The following is an 8,294-nucleotide window of genomic DNA, read 5'->3' on the forward strand; positions in this document are numbered from 1 at the left end:
TGGCAACTAAAGGCATTGTGTTAGGCTATCGCATATCTAGCCAAGGTATTGAAGTAGACAAAGCTAAAGTGGAAATCATTGAGAAATTACCTCCATTGATAAATGTGAAAGTTATTCGCAGTTTTCTTGTGCGTGCGAGGTTTTATCGAAGATTGATTAGAGAATCAAAAATTCTTCTTTGACGATGCATGTCTGGAGGCATTCATTCAATTAAAGACGCAACTAGTAAATGCACACATTTTTGTTGCACCAGACTGGTCTTAACCTTTTGAAGTTATGTGCAATGCAAACAACTTTCCTGTGGGTGCTATTCTAGGACAACGCAAGGGAAAAACATTTCACGCCATCTATTATGCTAGCAAAACTCTTACAGAGGCTCAAATTAATTATACAATTACATAGAAAGAATTGTTGGATGTAGTCTTTGCTTTCGACAAGTTTCATTCTTATCTTATCGGTGTAAAGGTTACTGTATTTACTAATCACTTGGTGTTGAGATATCTTTTTGCGAAGTAGGATACAAAACCAAGACTAATTCGTTGGATCTTGCTGTTGCAAGAATTCAACATTGAGATAAAAGATCATAAGGGTTAAGAGAATCAAGTTGCAGACCATCTGTCTTGATTTGAAGCTGGCAGCAAAGATGGAAACGTACTTCAAATTGTTGACGCATTCCTAGATGAGAAGTTATTTGCTGTAGATGCAACCCCTTGGTATGCAGATTTGGTTAATTATCTAGTGTGTGAAAAATTCCCATTAGGTGTCACAGGCCATAAAAAAGAAACTTTTCTTTGTAAAGTAGTGAAGGATCATTGGAACGAGCCGTATTTGTTCAAGATATGCAATGAAAACATTATTCGTCATTGTGTTCTAAAAGAGGAGATGCTTTCAATCTTGAAGGACTATCATGATGCTCCTTATGAAGGTCATTTCAGTGGCATGCGAACTGACGCTAAGATTCTCCAATCCTGATTCTACTGGCCTTCATTATTCAAATATGCACATAATTTTATGAATCAATGCGATAGGTGTCAGCGTATTGGTTCTATATCCCGACGCAATGAAATGTTGCAGTAGCCAATTATAAAGGTTGAATTGTTTGATGTTTAGGGTATGGATTTTATGGGACCATTTCCAATTTCATTTGAAAATCTTTATATATTAGTAGCTGTTGACTACGTCTCGAAGTGGGTTGAATCTGTTGTAATCCTAAAGGATGATGCAAAGGTAGTACTTAAATTTATTCACAAGCATATACTCACCCACTTTAGCACACCAAATGCATTGATTAGTGATCACAGTACATGCTTTCATTGCAACCAAGTGGCAGCCGCACTGAAGAGATATGGAGTTAAATCATAGAATGTCTACTACTTATCATCTGTAAACTAATGGACAAGCCGAAGTATTGAATTGAAAAATTAAAAACATTCTTGAGAAGGTTGTGAACCCTTCGAGGAAAGATTGGTCTTCTAGACTAGATGATGCTTTATGGGCATCGCGGACAACATACAAAACTCCATTAAGGATGTCGTCGTATCAATTAGTTTTTGGGAAAGCATGTCACTTGTGAGTTGAAGTAGAACACAAAGCAATGTGGGCAATTAAGCAAGTGAACATGGACTATGAAGTTGCTAGAAAGAAAAGGTTATTGGATATCTCTGAACTAGAGGAGATCAGGCGAAATGCCTATGAAAATGCTGCAATTTACAAAGAAAAGACCAAGCGATGGCATGAAAAAATTATTTTGCAGCGACAATTTACTATGGGTTAACAAGTTTTATTATTTAATTTTAGACTGAAACTGCACTGGGTAAATTGCGCTCTCGTTGGACACTAGAGATTTAAATGATGGACGCTAGTTCAAAGTGAATGGCTAGTGATTGAAACATTATCTTGGGAATATTGATCACAAGCAGGCAGAGACCATTAACTTGGTCGAAAAATTTTAATTCTTATGAAATTTATTATGTAATTTGATTTTTATTTCTTTTTAAGTTTGTTTTATTTTTTATTTATTTCTATTTTTTCAGAATAATTAGGTACCGTTGTCGACGCACTTAGGCTTTATTGTCAATGTAGTTCGTACTGTTGTGCTGTCACTTCTAACTCATCAAGAATGAGGGCATATCAGAAATTTCAAGATCTCACCGTTTGATCAAAAGTCACCTAGCCGTCTGATTTGTTTGAGCAGGTGCAATTCTCATTGGACATAATTATTCTCGCCAGCTTTATATCCCTTTACAAAAATCATGCCTTTCTATCTTATTCTTTCACTTGCTATAAGCCCCCTTTCACTGTGCCGACTGTTACACATACAAAGTAGTCATTTTTATTTATTTTCTTTTTTCCAAGCTCGTACCTTTACAACTTTAAACCATCTTCACTCCACAAAACAAACAAAATATAGAAAGAATGAGAGGATCAGTCTAGAAAGCTACCAAGCCTGTTTAAGAACACTCATCCTCTGCAACTATAGTTCGTGAGTCAGAATCCTCCATGCTAACGAAGAAAAAGGAACTGATGATCTGTTTAGCAAAAGTGGCCAGAGACTGATTTCAAAACAACATTTAAAAGTGAAACTTTCACCCAGAACAAGGCATTCTTCTGTTGCAACAGCAAGACTTGGGAAACAAGTCTCCAGAACCATTTCTAAGTTGAAGTGGGAGACTTTCTGCACCCATCTTGTAAGCTATTCTCCTTTATGACCATGAGTTGGAGTTTATCTTTGTTCGAAAAGGCTTAATCCTATGGGATGCTACAAAAATCAATGAGCTATACAACACTAAAGTGGATGTCGATGAACACTCCAAGTTTATGGAGGATATCACAAATGACAAAAGGGACCTGTTGGTGAAGGATTTATGTGTTGAAGGAGCATTGTGGATAGGTTCTCCTCAAAATAATTATACGATACAACGCCGCTTTCTGACACTGCAAAGAAAAAATTGGTTTCATTTTGTCAGCTGCAGGCTACTGTCCTCTACTCACAACACTACAGTCAACCTTGATAAAATATGCCTAATACATTTAATTGCAAGGGTAGAAAGATTGATGTCAGTGCAATACTCCACCAAGAAATTACTGATTGCGTTGCAAGACAAACTAGAATTTTGGTTTTCCCATCGTTGATGATGCTACTGTGCCAGCAGAAAGGGATTGTGCCCTGTGATGATGAAAAGGTCTTGGAAAATAAGGGCCCGATAAATGAAGCGTCTATTGAAAGAATAACTTATGGAAAAGATACACCGACAATGAAGGAGGCAGACACTAGCAAGATAAGGAAGGGGAAAACCAAAGCAGAAAGCAAGGGAACAAACTTGACTGTAGAGACATCATTACTGCGCAAAATGAAGGATATCGAGAAGTTGGCCAATTTTATCAGTAATAAGCAGATCATGCTTGTCGCTACAATAGAGGATATGGAAAGATCACAAAATTTATTCCATGCTTATACCAGGGCCTAGAACAACTCTATTGTAGCCATATTACGTCAGTTAATCTCGACCCCACTCCTAGAATTACCAGTGTTCCCACTGATCATCCGAGAGTATGAACCTTCCTCCGAGGAAGATGACCTAGGGGACCGAGACAGATCGGTTGAATCCTCTCCCATTGTGCATGTCTCTGATGTTGAGAAAGAAGAGGACTCAAGGGACGTTGAGGAGTGCATGAGAAGGATTGATAGCCTGATCGAGGGTGACGTCATTGTTGGACAAGAGGTGTTTGCCGTTGAGGAGGACATTACTGTGGAAGAGGAAGACGTTCATGTTGAAGTTGTGAACGAGAAAGTCGAAGAAGAAAATACTGAGATAGAAGCTACTGAAAAAGACTATGTTGAGGACATTGTCAATGTGTCCAAGTTTGTGGATGCAACTAATGATAACCTAGAGCAAGATGGAGCTAGACCGATGGAAGCTGTAGAGGTAACAAATGAGGAGCACCACAATTCATTGGTTATAGTGGTCTATACTAGACCACTGAAGGTGACCCCTCCTACACAAGAAGCAGTCGATGATGTCAGGATAGCACTAGAAACTAAGGAGTGATTCGAAGGCCGTCTGAAGCCCAAAGAAAAGAAGTGAAAGCACTCCAAACACAGAAAGTGCAAGAAAGGGGAGAAAAAGGGGAGGAAGAAGAAACATCGTGCAGCCACATTGATGGCCGAGGAAAACTGAGTTAGTTTATTTTAAGTTTTAGCTAAAGTATTCATGCATAGCATGTAACTGTAATTTTCATTTTGTTAGTTAACATTGTCATTGCATTTTTATTGTCATCGTATTTTAATGTTAGTGCATTGGGGAGAATACAAACTTTAAGTTTGGGGGAAAGCATATGGGGTTTGGAAATACACCCACATTTCAAATTTTTTTTAATAAAGCATGCAAGGTTTGTTTGTGGTTAATGCAAATATGTTGAAAATTGTTGTTACATTCGATGCTTAATTCTCGAATGAATACGTCGGATAAATTTGACTGAATGTTGCATCTTTACTTTTTTGATGAATGATTTAGGTTGCATTAGTAATGGATCTTGAATGAATCTGCCTTTTACAGCTGCTCATATGTATATATAGTTATGAATAAGAGACACTCCAAAGTAGGTGTATTGTGAAATGTTAAAGAGGGAACACTCCAATGCAAGCGTTAGAAAAATGAATCTAGTCAAAGGCTGTCGTTGCACGAGTGTGTGTCGGTGCAATAACGTACTCCCTAGGGGTTTGTTGCACTCCATCATTACTTCTCAGGAGCAAAGGTACAATAATTCAACGATATCTCTTGTTTACAAAAAAAAAGAGACATTTATTGTACAATTAATGCTGTATTAGTAGATAGAATTTATGATTTAAAGCATGATGCTGGTTTTGATGAAGTTGCAATCTTATTCATTCATACTTATGTATTGTCGATGCAATATTCTGTCATCTGAGTGTGACTTATTCGTTGGGATTTTAGGTGATTCAAGTTGCTAGAATGATCACTTGCCTTAGTGAATTCTTGTGTAGCCTTGCTAGTTTCTGTTGTACTTAATGACAAGTAAAAACTCAAGTTTGGGGGGTGTAATAGTACTAGAAAAAACACATGTTTTCTCCCTCCTAATTGGCTAATTTGTCCTCATTTATTTATATTTAGCACATATTTTAGCATTTTCAGTTGAATAATTTACATTTTATGACTTAGTGGATCTTAGTTTATTTACCCTTAATTTTGTTATATTTGGGTACTGATGTCGCTGCATGAGTAATTTCAGATTGCGCCCAGAATTGTCGCCGCACCTGACAGCTATCTGGATAGGAACAAAAACGCATGAGCTGTCCAGTCTAGTACAACTAACTTGTACGTACAGAGGCAACATGATTCTGATGAAAGGGCACCTAGGCTATTTGAAAAAAAATATAAAAGATTAACAAAAAAAAAAAACAAAAGGGAGGAGAGCTTTTTGGATCATCTTCTTCAACCTATCCTTTAAGCTTTCGGCTATGGTGGCTTAAGCTCTAATGAGTGAACCGATGTGAAAAGGATGCAGCTTAGCTTTTGACGAGGAGCCCTGAGTGCGACACAAGAGGGAATAGATAGATTTAAGTCGAGTTGTCTAGAAATAGTATTCTCTACTGGTTTCTTTTATTTTTCTTTTCTAAACGCTGGTGATTACTTTCTATTTCATGTTAGTATGGAAGTACACATGATTTCTGGTTAAAATTTTATTTTATTCAATCTTGCTTCTACTGTTTAATCTTTGGGTTTGAATGGTTTTAGCATGGAAGTGTTATTGCGGTCACTGACACTAGAAGGTGCAGCGACAGTTCAAGCTAACAAGCATGACAACAAAAGTTGCTTGAGGATTAGAGGAATTTAATCCACCTATTCTTAATAGTATTCCATAGCCATCATCGGAAGTTGTGGCTAATGTGCATGTTTAAGTCTCTGATTAAATATAGAAGTTAAGCTTGGTAAGATATTCATTGCAACTTATTGCATCAACAATCACCTATCCTTTTATACCTTGTGAGCACTTAGCATTCTATTGAATATTCACGTTCGGGATCCCAGTTTATCATTATCATATTTTATCTTCTTGTTTTCAAGTTATCACTTTGACACCTACTCTCACAATTTATCTCGTTTCTATCAATTTATCATACTGAAATTGATAAACAAAAGACAAGCATCCTCGTGGGATCGATATCCGAGAGACTCATATCTGTCTACTATACTTGCATTGACAGTGTATGCTTGAACATTATTGTTGTGATATTAAACAACCGATTAGGAGGTTGCATCTGGTGGTATCAGAGTCAAGTTCAAAACTCAAACTATGGTTTTTGTTCGGGTCTACATGTATATTTTAAAAGGGGGTATTTAGGGAAATCATGTCAAAAGTGATTTTTATAAAAAAATATTCAAAAATTAAATCTGAGACTCCGACGCCAATCCTAATTAGTTACTATATTACAAAAACTATAGACAAACTTTAGACTATAAATAATTAGGAAATAAATAGGTATTTTATTTCTAAATTGTAGATATATGTTAGATGTTAGATATTTGTGTAACACCCCTAACCCGTATCCGTTGTCAGATGAGAGTTACAAAGCTTTACTGTACAGACGAAACACATTAACATACATTTCAGACATCATTGAAAACTTATCATAATACATTCATTCTTATACATATCATCCCTAAATCGAGCCCTCGAGGCCTTAGAAATACATTAGAAACAATTTGGAACTAAATTGGAAACATTTGGAAAGTTTAAGAAAAAGTTAGAAAAATTTGACTGTAGGGGTCACACGGTCGTGTGGCCAGGCTGTGTGCCTCACACGGATGAGACACACACTTGTCTCTCAGGCCGTGTAACAACCGGTTTAGTGACACATGGCTGTGTCCTAGCTCGTGTACTCACCCATGTAACCCTCTGAGTAGGGTTACATGGCCAAGTCACATGCCCATGTGCCAAGTCGTGTAACTCGTGAAATAGCCCCATACGACCGTGTGCTAGGCTGTGTGTTAGGCCGTTTAACTGCCTGACTTACATGCAATAGAACCTACAGGGTATACACAGCTGAGTCACACGCCGTATGGACATGAATTTGCCCAAAATTAAGCCATTTCCAACACAACTCATGCATGACCCTTTAGGCCAATTGTGCACCTATTCAAGGAAAAAAGAACTTATCAAAACATACATATAAATACCAATTCAAGAGTTCTAAATCAACTAACCAATATGTCATTCAAGGCACCTCAATTTCAATAACCAAAACCTACCTAATCATGCAAATTTTACCACTTACCATTCATCAACTACTAATTCCAAGAACTTACTAAACGTACAACATAAGGTAGCTCAATGACACAAACCATCAAATGATACTAATAAACCATTCTCATTCATTTTCAAAAGTGACCAAAGGTACTTTCTAAAAGCATTACAACCTATTATGCGTACATGACACCAAATCACAAACACATTTAGCTATTATTTACATATTCATCAAACACAACTTTAAAACATCCTAAATACATTTCAACCACAATTTAACTAAATAAGTTTATATAGGCCACTAACTTAGGAGATACAAAAACTACCAATATCGACGGATAGTGTGAGCTGAAAGTTTGATCCGTCCAAAATGTCAGCAACGACGATCTACAAAGCAATCCATAAATTGAATACGATTCACATATTATTCGATTCACATATTATATCATTTAATCTAAAAATAAATTTAATACGATTCACATATTATTCGATTCAAAATTACCAAAGTCTAAACATGGTACAAAAGTGCATTCAGGGGTACTGAAGTATAAACAGGGGTACGTATGTGCAATTCAGGGGTAATGAAGTACTAACAGGGGCACGTATATGCAATTCAACAATATTCTTTTAAATACATAATAATTAAAGCATCATAATATAAGTCCACAAATATAAATTCATTTACATATTAAAACACTACAAACTTACCTTGATTACTAGGGCGTAAAACGAAATCAAACTAATCCGAGGCTTTAGCTTTTCCCCGATCTAAATCCATACGCAATCTATCTTGATCTAAATAGAAAAATTCAATCCATTTAATATCTCTATTATTTAATTCAGTCCACATTTCATATTTATGCAAAATTACTATTTTTCCCTAACATTTTAACTTTTTTTACAATTTAGTACTTAAGCTCATAAATTGAAATCTAAGCATTTTCATCATTTTCTCAAGCTAGCTGATTTCTTTAGGGACCTATATCAACTCATACAAACCATCATTTCATATGTTTAACTTGAACTTT

Source organism: Gossypium hirsutum, chromosome D04, assembly GCF_007990345.1.
Source record: "Gossypium hirsutum isolate 1008001.06 chromosome D04, Gossypium_hirsutum_v2.1, whole genome shotgun sequence".
NCBI classification, from domain to species: domain Eukaryota; kingdom Viridiplantae; phylum Streptophyta; class Magnoliopsida; order Malvales; family Malvaceae; genus Gossypium; species Gossypium hirsutum.